The following is a 21757-nucleotide window of genomic DNA, read 5'->3' as shown; positions in this document are numbered from 1 at the left end:
CAAATTACCGATCAAAGTGACTCTGCTTTACCGGTTAACTGTTCTTCCTAACTGACTTCTTATAACATATTAACTTGCTCATTGCATAAAATCTACCAATGTGGTTTCGGTCATAGACTCATACCAATGTCATGAACAAACAATCCAAATGGCAACACTTAATCGTCACCAATCTTCCATATTGGTTGCTTGAACATAGCTATGTCACTATTTATCAATTCATTGTTTAACTACTTCCTCTATCAGTTAGGCTTTACTGGTTGGACTAAATGACTTAGATAACTCACAAAACATGGTTGCCATAAATGACAACACAATACAACTCATCAATCATCCTCTGACAACAAAGTCATAATCAAGCTAATATTAAAAAGTTTTAGTTTATTGCTTATTATTGATTCACGTTCCCTCTCAGTAATAACCAGATCCTCGCAATAACAATTGATATTAGAACATTAGGTCCTCTTTGTGCAAAAGCTTAACCACTTGAAGAAAAGAGCTAAGGAATATGATGAGGAAAGAGGGTCCCAAATTCACTAAGTACAACTATAGGATATGGAGTGATAGAATGAAGATATATATCAAACGTATGGGTTCTCAGTTTTGACAGCATGTTATTACTCAGTATGTACCTCGTACCGGCCCTCTAAATGCAGATCAGTTGAACGAGCAGAAGGATAACATTCAGGCACTGGAAGCCATAGTAAGTATACTGGATGATACTAAATATATTGATGTCCATGGTTTAGATTCTGCCTTTGAAGTTTGGGAGAAGTTAGAATTAATATATGGTGGTGATAGGCATGTTAAAAAGGCTAAAGAAGAGAGTCTTAGAGGAAAGTTTGATGATATGATAATTATGGAAGGAGAAAACATTACTTAGTATGGACAGAGGATTAAAGAAATTGTCAGTGGAATCAATAGTGATGGTGGTACTATAGAAGAAGACACTATTCTGAGTAAGATACTTATAACTCTATTGCCTTCCTATGCCATTAGAGTGTCTACTATTCAAGACTTTAGGTCATATGTTGGCATTATACACTCAAATGAGAATGGTGGATGTTGTCATTGATGGAAACAAGTTTCCATGGGTTCAAACGGCAATAGAGTTCACCTACCAACACCGACATATACAACAAGGCTTATTCACACCGACATCTAGTTTACACTGGCAAAAGATTATACTGACATTCTAGGCCGACTTGGCAATAGTATTGTTTATGCGAAATGAATTTTAATGTAAATTATAATTGTATGGCCAACATGTTGTATTGTAAAGACTCATATATTTATGAGCTCTTGTAGGTCATTTGAAATGTATGAAAGAGATGTTATGAGATAGGATAGAGATATGATAGCGAATAGTTGTATATGCATTTGATGTGTTTATTTTGGAGAGAATAAGAAGCAGAGCTAAGCAAAGATTATTTTGTGCATTTGACAACATACTGGCTAGGGTTTTTGGCAGAGGCAGAACTGGTATCAAACAAAGCACAACAATGAACTCATCCAACATTTTGATGCAAGTTGCAAGAGTTCATTTTTGTGTTTACATCAGTGTGATATTGTAGTCAGTGTGAGTCCATTTTTGTTGTTGAGCAATGAGCTCTAGGCAGTTGGCCTTCCTATAGGTGTAGGCTGCTTTTGTACTAAGTAATATTTATCAATATGGCCAGTGAGTAAATATTGTGGGTCACAAATCTCACTGAGGTTTTTCCCTTACCGGGTTTCCCCGCCAAAATATTTGTGTCATGGTGTGCATTGATGTTGATTCCTTTGTTTCTCTTTACTACATTATTATTTGTTTACCAATATATTATTCTTAGTTACAAAATTGCAAATAAGTTTAAATATTTCATCTACTGGTCAAACACTGATTCACTGCCCCTCTCAGTGTCTCTAGGATTAACCAATTATCTAACATCAGTTACTAAGGATAAGGTTACTATTGATTCTTTTATTGGTAAGCTAACTACTTTTGAGCTAAATAGTTTTGATAATAGTGTACCTAAGACAAAATCTTCTTTTAAAGAATATGTATCTAGTGTACCGATGAGAAACGGAAAATATGTTTGTCAAATTCATGAATGCAGGTCAAGTCATCTTGGCGGTAATAAAGATGATGTGGATGATGAAGGTAATTTGATGGAGTTTTAGGCTCTATTGGCTAAAAGACTTCCTAGAGGCACTAGTAAGTACAAAGGGAGGTTGCCTCTCAAATATTTCTCTTGTAACAAGATAGGACATATTGTTGCACACTGTCCTAATAATGACCAAAAGAAAAAGTTTAGAAAATATAAGGGAAAAGGAAGGAAATAGTGTTATGTTGCAGTTCATGAAGGTGCCACTGATGAGGAATCTAAGGATGAAGACAATGAGGAGATTGTTTTTGTTGTTGTTAAGGAAGATCTCTCTAATAACAAGGATTTAGTATCTCACATTGATAACAGTGATGAATGGATTATGGATAGTGGTTTCTCACACCACATGACTAGTGATAAGAACAAGTTTATTTCTCTTAAAGAATTTGATGGTTGTTTAGCAAGATTTAGAAAAAATTCACCTTGTATGGTTAGAGATAAAGGTTCTATCTCTTTGAATGGTACGAATAATGTTGATGATGTATTTTGGTTTGAAGGTTTGAAACATAACTTGTTGAGTGTTGGTCAGTTGAATGACAAAGGTTATCATCTTGAGTTTAAGGGTGGAGTGTGGAGGATCTTAGGATGCAAAGGAGAACTGATTGCTACTACTAAGAAAACTAAAGGTAAATTATTCCATCTGAATGCTAATGTGAATAGTTGTTTGGTTGCTAAGGTTGAAGATAGCTGGTTATGGCATAGAAGGTTTTGTCATGTGAACTTTGATAATGTGGTGAAGGTCAAAAAATCTAGTATGGTAAGAGGTATTCCATAGCTTGTTAAAAAAGACAATGTGTTGTGTAAAGAATGTCAGTTGGTGTGCAGGAGCACCGATCTAGTTCTTACCAGTTGAGTAGTTTTTCAGTGGAACTGGTTTAGAGCATGGCATTTCTTCATGTTTGAGTGTTTAGCATTGTGGTTTTGGGTCTATTCCCTTGTGTTCATGGTCTTTGTTTTGTTTCTAGTTTCATAGCATTTGGCTTTGTTTTTGGTAAGATATAGATTCTTGTATTGTCCTGGTTGATGTGTTCTTACTGGTTAGCCTAGTTGTATGTTGAGTGAACATGATTTTGGGTTGTCGTTGATCTCTGTGACTTGTATATCATTGGACATGTTGCTTTGGGTCGTAGCCGGTATTCCCAAAAGTCAGTGCATCATTTTATGATTTGGAGATTGTTCTTTATGATTTGAGCTGACATGTTACCATTGCATGTTTCATGAATCGGTTGGTCTTTTAGCCATCTTGATTGAGTTGTAATTATTTGTAGAGGGTATATATGGAAGCCTATGAATAATTTTAAGATAGACATAAGTTAGAAGATAGAAGACTGAGCTTGGAGACTCAGTGAAGATGTAGAACTGAAAAGATTCTGATTTGGTAGGACTGAGGTTTGAAGGCCAAGGTCCGGATTAGGATAGAAACGACAAACTGTTACCGGAGGCTGATTTGATATGAGGATGATCTACAGATCTTGTAATTGCATTGTAAGCCTTGTTTGTATCCTAGACTATGATCCAGCATGTGGAATGTATAATCCTTTATATTGTTATAAGATCCATTTATATTGTTTATCGATTATGTGTTCTATGTTGTTACTGGTTGTTCTTCCTACTATTTTTGGCACCTTTTCATCAGTTATTGATATACTTTGCATGGTTTATGTGCTTAGCTACAAGGTTAGGCTATCCTTCATTGGATCTCCCTTCCTTGACTGCAGCAGTTAGGTAAGATGACTACTTCTTCTTTTAAGAGAAAATCTTTTTCTTCTAAGAATATTCTTGATTTGGTGAACACTGGTTTATGTGGTTCAATGAAGACTAGAATTTTTTATGGTGACACGTATTTCATGATATTTACTGATGATTTTTCTAGAATGATGTGGGTTACTTTTCTTAAGGAAAAGTTAAATTCTTTCATTAAGTACAAGGCATTCAAGGCCTTAGTGGAAAAGTAAACTGGTAAGAATCTTAAGTGCCTGAGATCTGACTGGGGTGGAGAGTTTACATTAGATGAGTTTGTGAGATATTGTGATGAAAATGGAATGAAGACATAGTTATCTGCTCCAAGAATACCAAAACATAATGGAATTGTAGAAAGGAGAAAGAGAACCATTGTTGAAGCAACAAGGACTATTCTAATATAGAGAGATGTACCTAAGATGTTTTGGAAAGAAGCAGTCAGTACTGCTATTTACATATTGAATTGGGTACTAGTTAATAAAGGTAATGATAAAACACCTTATGAGTTATGGTATGATAAAACTCCTAATGTCAGTTATTTCAATGTTTTTGGCAGCGGATGTTTTATAAAAAGAGATGATTATATTGGTAAATTTGATGCTAAGAGTGATGAAGGAACATTTATTGGCTACTTCACTAAGAGAAAAGCTTTCAATTGTTACAACAAAAGGACAAAGAAGAATATGGAGAGTGTAAATGTAAAATTTTTTGAGTATTTTGATAAACCTGATGATACTAGCAAATCTAATTCAGTAGATGATGAAAAAAAAAATTGTTTATTGAACCAGATGTACAAAAAGATGTTGAGCAGAATAGTGTAGATGAAGTTGCTCAACTAGTGGATGAAGAAGATGAATAACAAGAAGAGGTTGTTGCAGTAGAATAGGTAATTCCTAGGTATGTAAGGTTAAATCACCCTGAAGACTAGATAATAGGTGAGAAGAATGTTGGAGTAGAGACTAGAAGGAAAATTAGAGAAAGCTCTTGTTTGATTTCTATAGTTAAACCGAAGACAATTAAAGAATCTCTTAAGGATGATGACTGGTTAAATGCAATGAATGTAGAACTTGATCAGATTGAGAAAAACAATACTTGGTCACTTGTTCCTAGACTTGATGATAAAAATGTGACTGGTACAAAATGGGTATATAGAAACAAGTTGAATGAAGATGGAGAAGTTGTTAGAAACAAGGCAAGACTAGTATGCAAAGGGTATGCACAAGAAGAAGGTGAAGATTATGGAGAGATCTTTGCACCAGTTGCTAGGCTTGAAGGAGTTAGAATGCTACCTACATTCACAACTTTTAAAGGCTTTAAAGTCTATCGAATTAATATAAATTCAGCATTTTTGAATGCTATTCTTGAAGAAGAGGTGTATATTGAACAACCAGATGGGTTTGCATATTCAGAAGATAAGGATATAATATGCAAAATGAATAATGATTTATATGGATTGAAGCAAGCGCCAAGGACATGGTTTGAAAGACTTCATGAACATCTGATAAAGATAGGATTTTAGAGAACTAGTGAGGACAACAATATTTATTTGAAGAGTCAAGGAGACAAGATGTTGATTGTAGAAGTATATGTTGATGACATCATATTTGGAGAAAATGTTGATATGAATATGACTTTTGTAGATGAGATGAGGAAAGGGTTTGAGATGTCTCTTATAGGAGATTAAAATATACATTGGATTGCTGGTCTAACAACTAAAAGGTAGTATTTTTATTAGTCAGCCCAAGTATGTGAGGGAAGTGTTAAAGACCTTTGGAATGGAAGACTGTAAACTGATTGGAACACCTATAGTTACTAGTTGCAGATTGTTAAAAGAAGATGATTCACCCTTAGTGGATGAGAAGGAATATAGGTCCTTGATTGGGAAATTGTATTATGTTGGTTGTAGTAGACTAGATATTGCCCATGCAGTTGGCTTAGTAGCAAGATTTCAGAAAATCTCTAAGGAGACACATATGACAGAAGTGATGAGAATATTCAGATATCTTAGAGGGACAATTGATTATGGATTATGGTATCCATACAAAGGCAATTTTTCTTTGCAGGTATACACTAATGCTGATTGGGCAAGGAATGTAGATGACCAGAAAAGCACAATCAATGGTGCATTATTTCTAGGTAGTAGACTAGTAGCTTGGACCAGTGAGAAATAAACTTGTATTTATCAATCTATAGTAGAAGCAGAGTATGTGGCTGTATCCATGAATTGTACACATGCTATATGGATGAGACATGTCTTGGAAGGATTCAAGAAAGATATGACATAACTAGTGATCATACATTGTGATAACACTAGTACTATAAACATATCCAAGAACCTGCTACTGAATGCAAGGTCTAAACATATTAAGATGAAGTATAACTTTTTGAGAGAAAGGGTAAAGGAAAATAAAGTGAGATTGGAGCATGTGTCAAGCAAAGAGCAATTGGTGGATATATTCACTAAGCCATTGTCTAACACTACCTTTAAATATCTCAAAGGTATGTTAGGGGTTATACCCCTACCCAAGATCATCTAGGATGTTTGTGAAGCATCAATCTAGTCGAATTCTTCAATATCTTTCATTCTGGATTGATGAGAAGTGGGCTAATCCTCAGGGGGAGAAACTAAGATGATGATAGAAGATGCCTTTGCACCTTTAGCATTGTTGTCAAAGGGGGAGAAGAAATATGATAAGGGGAGAAGAGAAATAAAGAGTAAAGGAGAAGAACTAATGACTAGATAGTGATGTAAAATAGATATAATAGGTTTTATGATGAGATTTTGGTGTTTCCATCAATCCAAAAGGGGGAGCTTGTTGGCATGTTCGCATATCTGATGGAGATGATGGTGTACCGGTAAAGGATTGTTGGTGATGATATAACTATGATATGATTATCATTTATTTGTGTTGTCATTGATGGAAACCATATTTGTCCATGTTTGTTTATGCCTGGTATGTCATCTAAGTCTATTGGTTAAGTCTAATCTGGAATGGATTAAATTGGATTGAGATGGAAAGCAATACTGCCAAGTGATAGTGAACCGGTAAGCAAGAACATAAAAGGAGATGGTTGCAGTAGTGATCCATGTTCAGTAAGGTGTTGTGGTTTGGAATGTGTTCTTATGACATAATAATGAGTCTATGACATGAACCAAATCATGTTTGGTGAACCAGATGTCATGTTTGTAATTGACTATTGTATAATCAGCTAGGGTTTAAGAACCGGTAACAATATCTTTGACTGGTGATGTTTTATGGTTTGGCGGTGATTCTTTTCATGTTCATTCATTGATGATGATGTGTCAGAATCCATGTGAAAAGATAAGATGGTGTTTTAGTGCGTACAAGGATTGAATTTCTTGGGAAGTAGTGAAGTGCTTAGCAGAATGTGTTAAGGGTTGACATCTTATGAGATCGATGTGCAATGATGAGTTATGATCATTCAACAACTGTAATTATGTTGTAATTTGTTCTAATGATATCATATCATCTATGATGTAGATTCATTGTATGTTAAAATTTTGTAACTGACCTAATTATAAAGTCTGTTTAGGTCAAGCTTTAGAAGGCTTATTGTGTTGGTGATCAGAGAAGTGTGTGTGTGTGTGCCAAACTAGATTCAGATGTCTGCATGAGAGAAGCATATTGAAGCTGACAAGGATCTGTAATAGCAAGATATGAAGTGTTAAGTCCATATTGTTCATCTATTGTTTCCTAACAATTGCAGTAGCCTTAAAATCCCTTAATCGGGTATGTCCTAACAGGCCTGATCTTGTAAATCCTTTCATCAAGTGGCTAATTAATTTGGGTTTAAATCCTCTTGTGAGGTTACTCCTAATAGGGTAAAGCTCCTAACAAGGATAAGTTGTAAAATCCCTTACCAGGTGACTCCTAACAAGGTCTACTCTTAATTGGACATTGTTGTAAAGCTCCTAACCGGGATAGGCTCCTAACATGGTGCATTCCAAAAGAGTGCCTATTTTGTGGGTACTAATTCCCACTGTGATTTTTCCAATTTGGGTTTCCACGTGAAAAATCCTTGCATTCATGTTGTGGATCAATTGTTGAGTTATGCATTTGATGTCTTTACTATATTTTATTAATGATGAATATTTAAGTTGCTATTGATAATGTTTTGGTGAATCTACATTAAGCGATTGTTTGATCAGCTACCGATACTAGTTATAAACTATTTTGTGAAGTATTTTGCAGATTGGTGAAAAGTTTTAGTTTATTGCTTATTACTGATTCACCCGCCTCTCAATAATAACGAGATCCTCACAATAAAAAAGATAACAATTTAATTGGATCAAAATGGGTATTTCAAACCAAGTTGGATGAAGATGGAAAGGTTGCGAGAAATAAAGAAAGGTTGGTTTATAATGGTTACACACAAGTTGAAGGCATTTATTTTGAGGAGACATATGCCCTAGTTTCTTCGATGGAGGTAATAAAGATGTTTCTTTTTCTTTTGTAGCTTTTAAGGATTTCAAGGTCTATTAGATGGATGTGAAATTGACATTTCTAAATGGAGAGATAAAAGAAGTTTACATTGAACAATCAGAAGGATTTAAGTTAAAAGATAACCTGAACTTTGTTTGCAGATTGAAGAAGACCCTTTATGGATTGAAAGAAGCCCCTAGAGCTTTGTATGGAAGGCTAGATAAGTATTAGACTGATCAAGGATTTTAGAGAGGATCAACTAACAGTAATTTATACTTCAAAATTTATTCAAGAAAAATATTAATTGTTGTAGTGTATGTCGATGACATAATATTTTGAGGAAATGAAGGTATGTGCAAAAAATTTGCTAATGAAATGCAAAATGAATTTAAAATGTCTATGATTGGTGAGTTAAATTTCTTTCTTGGTTTGCAAGTAAATTAAAATGATAAAGGAATTTTCATTTCTTAGTCTAAATACATTAAGAAATTATTGAAGAACTTTGGGTTGGAGAATTTTAAACTGGTTTGTACACCTATGACTATTGGATGCAACTTAACAAAGCATGTTAAGTCCCCTAAAGCATATGCAAGTGAGTAGAAATCAATGATTGCAGGAATGTTATATTCGGCTGCTACTAGACTCGATACCATGTATGTAATTTGTTTGGCTATTAGATTTTAGAAAGAACTGAAGGATTCATATGTTGTGGCAGTAAAAAGAATTTTCAGATATCTAAATGGAACATAATATTTTGGCTTATGGTTGATAACTCAATGATGAACGGATAGTACTAACCCGGTACTGAGAGAGGGCGTGAATCAGTATAGACAAAAATACAGTCCTAAACCGATTTGACAACAGACACTTCAAATTACTGGCAAATGGTGACACCGGTTTGAAATAGAGTGCAACTAGTAAAGCTAAGAATGACTGAGACAAGCATTAACCAGTTACTCACTTAGCTTTTCACTCAACTCAAGACTACACTACCATTTCACCCTTATGCATAAACAAGTAATCTATCATCAGATCATAATAACAACTAGTTCAACATGTTTTATTGATAGGCATAAAACACACAACCATCATATGCTTGACAGATAATAGCAAAGAGTCATAGGATAAAAGCATCACACATGATACACATATTTTTCACATGGAAACCCAATTGGGAAAAAACACAGTGGGGATGAATACCCACAAGCTATTTTTGAACTCTTTAGTAGTCCACTCTATTAGGAACTTTGTTCGGCTAGAGACATTACAATATTTTCTACTAGGAACCGATCCTGTTAGGGATCACCCAGTTAAGAGATGGCTAGAATACCCAATTAAGGGTTAAACCCTATTAAAGGTTACCTTGTTATAGGATTTCAAGAACTCAATAGCTTTGAATTACCTTGTTAAAGGATTTACAGCAAGTCTAATAAGGCTACCCTGTTAAGGGATTTTCTAACTGTTGAGGTGGTTAGAGATCAATAGGTATTACAATGATCTGGTAACAACACTCAATGCCAATGTAGATCTACTCAAGCTCTTCTTCACCTTTTGCACTTACACTCTGTAGGTATCACTTCTCTCCTTTTGGTCTAGCAAGAATCATGTATCCCTTCTCTTGGATACACACAAACAACTTTTACCAACAACCTCAGAAAGAGACAACATTGACCTTATAGGAAAATAGATAGTTTGGTAGCATAAACCCTAAACCCTAAACCTGTTAGGTTAAGGAATTCAAATGGTTCAATCCTGACCATTGAGCACACTGCATTAAATGCAGCAGTTCTCAATCCAATCTCAAGACATTCTCAATCGTCCATTTCCACCGATTTTATGGCGGCTGATAACCCCACATGTTATCACCATTTTACAGACTTCTCACATTCTCGAGGTAGATAGGAACAATCTCCTTCATGCAAGATTCTTCATGTGCACAAGGCCTACGTGGCAACATGATTTGTTCTTTGTTAGCATGCTAACTCATCACACAAAGTCATCGGTTGAGTCATACAGGCTTGAAACACTTAAACTGGAAACCGTAAAGTTGAGACTACCAACTGGTAGTCATACAATACTTCCATGTGTCGATTCTCATAACTATATGTTGGTTCATCATGAACAAACACACCACTTCACTTTGGCGCAAATGTCGGTTTATAGTATTCTACCAGTTCTCTCATATGTCGGTTCTCACTTCTTCAGCATATTGACATCAATGACAACATACAATGTCATTATGTCCTCATACTAGTTCACATAATGCCAACAATCTCCCCCTTTGGCATTGATGGCAATTGATGCTCTACAAAAAGGCAAAGGTTAGTCAATGATAACAAAACACCAACAAGAAGAAAAGCCAAGTTGTTAGTGTCAAAAATCACAAACAAAATACTTTCTTACACAAGCATATCAAAAGAGATACCAAAAGTATGAGAGAATGTCTAACGAGGAAGGTAAATATGATGAGGCATATCCAAATGCCTCCTAACATGCTCTTGGCTTCTTCTCCTTTGTTCCTCTCCTCTCCAAGTTCCGAAATAGTGTAGCTCTTAGCAACTTTTTGCACTATGGATGCTTATGGAGGTTCGAGATTGAAGTATTTCCTCTAAATATGAATAAAAAGCTAATACTATGCTATTGATAGTAAAATGATTTATTCTAACCAAAATGACAAGGTATTAGCTGATTATGCTAAAATGCTCTCTTAAAATGCCTATAGCTTAAATGCATACAAGTTTTCAGGATCTGGATTATGAAGAAATAAGCTCTATTTATAGGAAAAATGGAGCAATGGATGGTTGAGATTGAGCAATCTCAACAAGGGTCGGGATTGAATGATTTGAGATCCATGTGAGGGTTTTCAACCCAATCTTAGGATGACAAGTGTCAATGTAAGATAGGTTGAGAGGAGAGGGAATAAACATTAAATGCTTGACATGACTTTGGGAGTTAAGGTCAAGGTTAGTTGAATGAATAAACTCTTTATTCAAAGAATAAAACTTTTATCCAATGGATAAACTCTTGTGCAAAGACAAACAGGATAACATGGTCAAAACAATAAATGCTTGAGGAGACACATGAGTGGAAGTTGAAATAACCATAAATGGTTATGTAAGAGCCATTAATGGTCATGTAAGAGCCATTAGTGGTTTTGGAAGACTTTGGAGATTAAATTGTTGAACACACAAAGCATTTAATGTTTTTCAAAGACTTTGGAGTCTTTTGAGAAGTGACTTAAAGTTGCTTAGGAATGTGACAATATTTAGGAAATGGATTAGGCTAATTATGAAGGGTTTAGAAGAATCTAGAAGAAAATTAGATTTGCAAGTGGGTTTGGTGGGTGAGGGAAAATAGGATTTTATTAAAATAAAAATTCATTTATTTCAATAAATGTGTGCAGGTTGCATTTGTAGGAAAATGCAAGTGGGGGGGGATAAATGATTTAAAGAAATGTTTTATTTAATTTATGTAAAAGAGGAAAAGGGGGATTTAATTAAATAAATAAATTTATTCATTTAATTAATTTGAATTTGGTTTAAATGAATGAATTAAAATAAATTGAATAATTTATTTAATTAATAGGAGAATGTTTTGGAGATGAATTAATTAAATATTAATTTAATTAATTAATGACTAGTGAATTTTTAATCAAATAAATAACAAATATTCATTTAATTAAACTAGACAGATTTGTGTGACTACATTTGCCCCTCTTTGAGACAGTACTATTTATTGCGTCATTTCAAAGAAAGAAAAATAGGTGTGAAGAGATGCCCCATAAAATGTAAATTTAATGGGTGGTATGCCCCCTCGAGAGATGAGCCAAATTTTTTTGAAAAATTGGGCGATCTCTCAAAAAAGAATGAAAATTGGTAGGGTAGTAGAAGAGAAGAAGTTAGGAATGCAGGTGAAAAATAGAAGAAATTGGGGGTAAAATGGAGAAATGGGAGGCTCGGGAAGTTTACGGGGACCATGATGGTGAGTGGGGAAAAATTACGGTTACTACGAAGGGTTTATATGGGGAGAAAGGGGTGAAAACAAGATCATTTGTTACCGTGACCAGTGTGAAACTAGAGCTCTAAGGTTGACTTTTGAGAGGAGCAAGCAACAGTTAGGATGCTAGTACCAGTTGCAGAGCACGATTCGAGCGAGTTCATTGGTTCTAGCGGCTAGGCGACTACGGACCAGCAGTATGCAAATTTGAATTTTTAAGTTTTATGCATTTTGGTCATGTTTTCTGCTGAGTCGAAGTTGAGTCGGAACAATAGTGTTGAAACTACGTTTTGGTGCTATTGTCAAATTAACTAGCACTATTGTGCTGTAATGGTGCTATTGAGGTGTTGTTTGAGCGCTTTTGCAAATTTTAGCACTAGTGTAGGCTAGTTTAGCCACTTTTGATGTATGAGTGCTATTGAGTGCCTAATTGAGCGCTTTTGTCGTTAATCAATGCTTTTGTAGAGTTTTCATAGCACTTTTGTAGTTTTAGCGCTTTTGGATAGCTGTTAAAGCTCTTTTGTTAGGGGTTTAGCGCTATTGTAGAGAAGTAGCACTTTGGTGTGCAAAATAGCACTTTTGTGTTGCAAGATAAGGAATGCCCCAGTGTGTGAAAATCTCCCGATGCCAAAGATGGATGGATAGGGAGGCGAAGTGGGAGTTGTTTTGAACCATAGCAGCCTGATGAGACTTAGGTCATTAGGATAAATGTCTGTTGTAGTCTAGGTGTGCCATGATTGCTTACCTGTTGAGACCCAAAGATACTTGATCAAAGTATCTATTGATAGTCTTAGGTTTAAACTTTAAGAAAGTTTGAAAACAAAACAACTAATGAGGAGTGATTGATGTCCGTGTGTAGGAGGATCTACGTGTGTTGTAGTTACGCAAGAGACATCCAGTGACACAGGGGTTGCATGATTGAATAACAGAGGGCGAGATCGATTGCATTGTAGCTATCGGTTTGTATGATGTGATGCACATGGCTGTGATTTGGATGAATCACAAATTGATTACTGCGTTAGCAGAGCGTTGGCATAGTGAGACGTGTACTTTTCACCTTGTACAGGGGGGGATGACAGTGACCCTGGAGGATGTGTGGTGCATCCTGCGTATTCTGATTTAGGGGGAGCTGGTGACATATGATAGATCCTCGGGGACTCTAGCAATTCAGAGGTTCTTCGATGAGGATGTTTTCATTGATGATGGCTCCATTGCTTGGGAGGAGATTGCGACCTTATATGAGCATTTACCAGTAGTCGTATTTTGCATTGTGGGAGGACTACTATGTCCTGATAGATGCTCTCATGGTCTGGTCATTGGATGGGGATAGGTGATAGAGCAAATGATTACAGAAGGGACCCATTTTGCTTGGGGACCATGCATGCTTGCTCACCTATATCAGGAGCTACATGAGCTGGTATATCGTGGGAGGGGCTCCTTAATAGTGGGGGTGACGCTACTACATATTTGGGCATGGGAGCACCTACCAGTGACTCGACCAGTGAGTCTCAAGTTCCACATAGTGGATCAGCCGTATATGTTCATGTATAGCGATATGATGAGTCAGCCCCACCTAGGGAAGTTAGAGTGGTGGTGGTGGGTATTGGACAATCTCTATGTAGTTATATAAAGACCTTACCTGGAGTGCGAGCCTTGGGATGATGATGTGGAGGCACTGTCCTATGTATTTATGACTCAATTCCTCATTGAGAGGACCTACTATCATGTAGAGAGACAGGTGCCTGGTAGAGTCTTGAGACAGTTTATGTGGAGATAGGGGTTACCTAATGGATCAAGGGAGTATGCACAGGTGATACGAGAGAGATATGCATGGGGGCCAGTACTTCCGTATGACCAAGCACTAGTAGAGTTTCGGATACTGCAGACAAGACCTTGGGATATATGACTGAGGGTGGTGGATGTAGGGGTATTGGATGAGTACACATAGTACCTGGCAGCTCATCCGATTCTACGGCTATTAGATCTGGTGGAGCTGATGCCCGATTTTGAGGATGATAGGGGACAGAGATGAAGGAGGGGAGGATGAGGACCGATAGCAGGTGGAGGAGGGAGAGGAGATGGTGGAGATGGAGGAGGAGGTGGTGGAGGAGGTGGTGGGATGGGGAGTCAGATTCAGCGAAGAGGGAGAGGCAGATTGCCACTGCGGATATTATAGGGACCATTGATGCAGGGAGGAATGAGATTGGGTGGGAGAGGGATGGAGAGGGAGATACCGATGCAGAGAGGGGAGGGAGCCACTGGAGAGGGATATACTGGTGAGGCAGCTATGGAGATAGGAGAGGGATCAGGTGGAGATGTGCGGGAGTGACTGATAGTACATTTGTAGTCTTGACTTGAGGCATCGAAGACATGGGTGGAGGAGACAGAGGTTGCAGCTAGGGATGTGTAGCTATTTGCACGAGAGTCAGAGCTGATTGTAGTATTGCAAGAGAGAGATCAAGCCATGGATAGGGTGAGCCAGTTGTAGGAGAGAGTGAGGGTTTTGGAGGGAGTACAGGGATAGGGGCCATCTATGGAGGCATTGGTGAGAAAGGTACAAAGAGCAGGTAGAGAGGTTGATTATTGGTGGGGCCTATATGAGTAGGTGGTACCATCCAGTCAGCGAGCATTGAGCTATTCGTAGATGCGACAGGCCAGATTAGAGCGATCCCAGAGGATGCAGAGTAGTGGGGGTGTGATGGGTCCTCTACGGAGAGACAGGTCACGTGGTGTTGGAGCTAGTGGGAGATTGATGTGGCCTCCATAGAGAGATAGATCAGGTGGGGTGAGGACTAGTGGGGGAGCAGGTGGCGATGGTGATGTAGCATCTGGTCAGAGTGGCATCAGAGAGAGCATTTTTGCATAAATGTATTTATTTTTGGATTGTATCTTGGATGGCTCTTGGTAGCCAGTTTTGTAGACTTCATTATACTCAAATACATGAGATGATATATATGAGGAGATCCCATATTTTGATGATATGCATTTGATATGTATGGATGCTATGCAGGATGGTGATTTTTATGATTTTTTATGCTTAGATGGATACGTGTATCTGTATGCATCGATGAGATGATTCCTATATGCATGTTTTTATGATTTATGATGTTGGATACTGACATATGAATGCAGGTTTATACATGTGTGCATGTTTTATTTGATGTAATTCTTTATGTATGTAATGTCATGATGATGATGTATGCTTATGATGATTTATGAATAGGATTTTGGTGTTTCCTATTTTGATATAACGATGAGATAATGATATGTAATGATGTTAATGCAATTTTTAAATGAATGATGCTATGTATGTTTATGCATCTAGATGTTTGGTTAGATGAATGTAATATGGATAAGCAAAATGTAAAGTACAAATGTTTATATGATAATGTCTAAATGAATGCATATGTATAATGGATATATAAAATGGTATGAACCAATGTTTTGGAAACAAATGGGTTTATGATTCTAAATGCCCCAATATGATTAAGTAAAAATGATAATATGATGATACTACAACTTATGGTTTAATAACTGTACCTTAATGCAATTAAAAAAGGATAATGAATGCAATGTAAATGAATCGTAAAATGAGCATAATAAGATACTTAATAATGGATTAATGAATGCATCTTTCAATTAATGAATAGATAAGTGAATGTAGGCAATGATAAAGGATGATAAAGGATTAAATTGATAATGGATAACTGAACCTAAATGAATGCATAGTAAATGGTTAATACAATCAAGGATAATTTGATCATATGAATGAATCTAATCATCATGATTATGCAATGATGCAAATGATTTAATGAAGATTAATGTCAATAAACTAAATGAACTATATGCAATTTTAATTAAAAATGACATGAATGTACTTAATGTAAAATGCAACTAAATGTAATGATGATATGACTATGAGGAATGCAAGGTTTTTTCAAGACTTTGCATGATGCATTGATGATGTATCAGAGTAATCAATCGTGATTGTATCAAAGACCAACTCAATTCTCACATAACTATTCATATTAACCTTGTTCATATTTGCATATAAATCATACATATGAATGAGTTAATGGATGGGTGATATGCAATGGAATGCAATATATAAATAGATGGGATGAAATGACGATCCATAGTGCTCTATTTTCATCATTTGAGCTTTAAAATGTTGGAAGAGAATACAAGCATCTTGACATACTAATTCAAGATGACCTAAGTATTTCTTACATGGATTTAATATAGCAAGTTAATACAAACGACTTGATATAAGGGTCAAGTCGACCAGAGTATTGCTTGCAGAACAGACAAGGATCATCTGCATTTATGCATGACTTGTATCATCCTCCTTGATCTTGAATTGATCATATTTTGAGTCAAGTTCATACCTTAATAAGAAACAATATGGATCCTTGGTAATGGTTCATGCTCATATGGTCAAGGTATACGCTGTAGTCAACAAGTCATAGTGATCTATAACTGCATTTCACATAAGATCATGTAGCTTAGTGAACTTCCCATGTAGACACCATTAGTACATGCCCCAGAACTTCATCAGAATAAAGTGCAGACGATACACAAACAATGCTATAAGAACCTAATACATATGAATGAATCACTCACAAATCAACCAAGTATTTGATATCTTAACACAATTTTCTTGTCAAAGAAAACATCATTTTGTCTTTGTTTTGGTAAGGAAGGATGCATCCTTGTTGAAGATAGTGTGATTTGTTGATGTTGATTGTTTTGGTCAATTTTGAGAAGTGATCATCCTGCGAGGATTTTTCAATGCTTGTTTGGTATTTACAAGGTGGTGCCATGTTTTTGTGTGATTTTCAATGTTATCTGATGTTTTTGGATTTTGTGAGATTGTTTTTTGACTCTTCAATGAATCACAAGACAATGTAGAATCCACTTCCATCAATAGGTTAAGGGCATTGCCCCTAGTTTAGTCAATACTACGAAAAAGCGGGATGCAAGACGCATGCAGTACTTTCTTAATTGCAGATTTATAATAAGCCATGGTGGTAGATGGATGGATGTATGTATGAAGTAGATGTGATCGCAACAAGTCTGAAAGACAATGGAGCCATAGCTTTTTATGAGTGGTGCCTATTTGCCAGGTTTTCACCATCGTACTTACCCAAGGTGCCACCAGAGTGGTTGTCCACCATTTGGATGCATGATTTTTCTTTACTATTTTGATGTTTTTGTATTTTCTTCAGGACATTTATCTGGATGTTTTTGGTATCTTTTCCAGTATATATGGGAGCCTGATGCTCTGTGCAGCTTATGTGTAAAACCATTTGAGGTGCATGCTATTGATTGGATCTGCTAGTGGTTCTCCTTCTGACGTAGCCAATTGATATGCCCTGGACCCAAATACAGCAGTGATGACATATGGACCTAGCCAATTTGATTCAAACTTTCCTTGATGTTCTTGGCTGGGTTGGTTATGAGGATTTTCTTGAAGAACAAGATCACCTACCTCAAATGTATGAGGCTTAACTCGATGATTATAGCTTCTACTCATGTGCTGCTGATAGGCTTTGAGGTGATTGTATGCAGCTTGTCGCTTCTCATCAAGTAGCTCTAAGTCCTGAAGATGAGATACTTTGTATGCTTCATCATTGATGAGATTGTGCAAGGAAACTAGTAGCGATGGTATCTCAACTTCAATAGGTAAAATAGCTTCTGTACCATAGACTAATGAGTATGGAGTTGTGCCTGTAGGGGTTCGAATGCTAGTTCAATATGCCCATAGTGCTGGATTCAATTGAACATGCCAATCACGACTGGCATCATTGACTATCTTCTTTGGGATTCTCAATATGTTTTTATTTGATGCTTCAGCCTGACCATGTGGAAAAGTGGTGTTGGATGTGAAATTGCTCACAGAGTTCGTGGACATCTTGATTCTTGAAAGGAAAACCATTATCTGTGTTTATGGACATGGGTACACCATACTGGCAGATGATGTAATTGAAGATGAATGAGGTGATCTGCTTGCCGGTGACTTGGGTAAGTGGAACAACTTTGATCCACTTTGTGAAATATTCAGTGGTCGTAATAATGAATTTATGGCCATTAGATGAAGATGGATGGATTTTACCCACAAGGTCAAGGCCCCATTGACAAAAAGGCCATGGTGTTGTGATTGGTTGCAATTCTTGTGCTGGTGCATGTATTAGGTCTCCATGAATTTGGTATTTCTTGCACTTCCTGACAAAGTAGTAGGAGTCTTTTTCCATAGATGGCTAATAGTATCCATTGCGCAGGAGTTTCTTGGCTAGTGACAGACCGCTTGCATGAGCTCCAAAAATTCCTTCATGTACCTCTTCCAAGGCCTTTGTTATCTCATCATGTTCCAGACATCGAAGGAGAGTACCATCAAGACTGCATCGGTATAGGGTTTCGGCAATAATGGTATATCGAGCAGTTTGGCGAATGAAGGTTTTTCATTGGTTATTCGATTGGTTGGGAGGAAGGGTGTGATCATGGAGATAGGTGTAGAACTCACCGTACCATGGGGATTCAGAACCGACAAGGTGACATATCATCTCAAATTCGGGGATATCATAAGCAGGGATCCAAAGCTATTCTAGCAAGAACTCGTAGCATGTTGAATTTTGTGAAAGATCTAGGAGAGATGCAATAGTAGCCATAGCATAAGCAGCTCAATTTTGATCTCTTGGTATTTGCTCAAAGGTAATTGTAGTAAATGTTGCCTTTAATTTGTCCACCATTTGTTTGTATGGTATGATTTTATCATCCTTGGTCTGATATTCATCTATTGCTTGTTGAATGACCAGTTGTGAGTAGCCATATACTTGTAGTTCTTGTAATTTCCATTGTACGGCTAGCCTGAGTCCGGTGATCAAGGCCTCATACTCTTCTATGTTGTTTGTGCATGAAAATGTGAGCCTGTAGGACTTTGGGATGCTGTCACCTTGAGGTGTGATAAATAGAATGCCTGCCCCTGAGCCATGCCTAGTGTATGAACCATCAAAGTATAGTTTCCATGGTTGTGCTATCGTGATCATGAATATCTCTTCATCTAGAAAATTGGAAATGAGAGGATGATCGCCTATGAGTGGTGCTTCGGCCAATTGATCTACAATAACTTGACCTTTGATAGCTTTACAGTCAACATACTCAATGTCAAATTCACTTAGAATAATCACCCATTTGGCCAAGTGACCTATCAATGCTGCTTTGCTAAGTAAATACTTGAGTGGATCAATCTTTGCAATGAGTTGTACTTTGTGTGTTAACAAATAGTGCCTTAGTTTAGTGGCTGCCAAGATTACTGCTAGGCAAGCTTGCTCAATAGGTGTGTAATTGAGTTCATAGCCAACCAGTGTACGAGAAATGTAGTAAACAGTACACTCTTTCCTTTCTGCATTATGTTGTGCCAATAGTACACCCAATGCTATACTTGTTACTGATATATAGAGTAGCAGAGGTCGACCTAGATATGGTGGGATCAACAATGGTGTATTCATGAGATAGTCTTTGAGCATCTGGAATGCTTGCTGGCATCTGGTATCCCACTGAAAGTGGATGTTTTTGTGTAGCAGATGTGTAAAGGGGTGACATTTATCTACCAGTTGTGCAATGAATCTTTGGATGGATTGTAGCCATCCTTGTAATGTTCTTAGCTAACTGATATTCTTTGGTGGTGGCATGTCCATGATTGCTTTTACCTTTGCTTGAGACAATGTGTCCTAGAAGCTTTCCGAAGGTTACTCCAAAGACACATTTCTTTGAGTTGAGTCAAACATGGTATTGTTCCAGTCTATCAAATATTTTATCTAATATGTTGAGATGACCTGCTCTGGTGAGTGATTTGGCTAGTAAGTCATCAACATAATCTTCCATCATAGTATGCATCATGTCATGGAAGATGGTGGTCATTGCTCGTTGATAGGTCGCTCCTACATTCTTTTGACTGAAAGGCATTACATTCCAACAATATGTGCCCCATGGACATGTGAAGGTTATCTTATGTTGATCCTCTAGTGCGATCTTTATCTAATTGTATCCTAAAAAGCCATCCATGAGTGAAAGCATGGCATGTCCTGCTGTTAGGTCCACTATGATGTTGATATTTGGTAGGGGGAAATCATCCTTAGGACATGCCTTATTTAGATCTCTGAAGTTGGTACAAATACAAATGCCCCCTTTTGGTTTTTCGACATGCACAATGTTGGATATCCAATCTGCATAATCAATTGGTCTAATGAAATGAACATCTAGGAGTTTCTTGAGTTTTGTTTTGACTAGCACTGCAATCTGAGGATGCATCTTGCGAAGCTTCTGCTTGACAGGTTTGGCTCCTTCTGCTATGGTGAGGTGATGCATGACTAAATCAGGATCAAGCCCAGGCATGTCTGCATATGACCATGCAAAGTTGATTTGACGCTTCTGGAAGAATTTGAAAAATTTAGGCTGTTCCTTTGGAGTTAGAAGAGATGCCAGATGTATGAGGTGAGGAGTTTCAGAAGTCCCCACGTTGTATTCTTTGGTTTCTTCAATGAGAATCATTGATCATTCCTGTTGTGTACTAGCAGGGAGAATGTCAACCCCTTCATCCTCGGGTGCCTCAGAGAGGTTTTCACCATTGGATACGCTCTTTCTTTTTACTTTTGTTGAATCAAATAGTGCCACGATGTGGTTTTCACTGGAAGATCCATGTTTTATTGCTATATTTTTGCAGCTGAAAGGTTTGGCATCCACCCCAAAGTATGCTATGCTATTAAGTTCTATGGAAAATCCAGCTTTATGATCCCCACTTGGTAGGTTATCCCTTAATTCCAAAAAGTCAATGATGGCCTCATCATTTTGGAAGAGGTCAAGACATGGGCGATTTGGTTGGTTCCATTCGATGAGTTTAGGATGGACAATGGGCATTACTTCATCAATTAGGTTAAGTTCATTAAATGTATTAGTGAGGGTTAAGACATTATGGTGAAGGTTAGTGATGGTACTCTTCCTATCAGAATCAGGCATAGGATGTGATGCAGGGTCTGTGGAAGAAGCTTCCAGCTCAGGAACCCAAGAAGTCTTTATTTGTGCTTCCCCGTAAATAGGGATGTCTTTGTGGGGTGGAGGTGGTGATGCGTCTTCCTCATCTAAAGTGTAAAGTTGTATGGAATCAAATTCCCATTCATGTGAGTCATTCTTGGAATCACTTTCCAACATCCGATTACTATACCATACTAGGATGTCCTTTGTGTTAAACACTGTGGGTGTGATCGGTTGATGTACCTTTGTAGATGAAGTGATCGATGCTACAGGAAGGATGATGGGGATCAATGAATCTAATATGGGGAGTATCGTTAGTGTTGACTCATTTGCTTCTACTAGAATTGTTGGTGTTGTAGATGATGTTGCAGGTTCTGATACAATTGCTGCTACTAATGGTGT

This window comes from Cryptomeria japonica, chromosome 4 (genome assembly GCF_030272615.1).
Source record: "Cryptomeria japonica chromosome 4, Sugi_1.0, whole genome shotgun sequence".
Taxonomy (NCBI): Eukaryota; Viridiplantae; Streptophyta; class Pinopsida; order Cupressales; family Cupressaceae; genus Cryptomeria; species Cryptomeria japonica.
The sequence above is the reverse complement of the archived record's forward strand: the minus strand, read 5'-3'. Positions refer to the sequence as shown.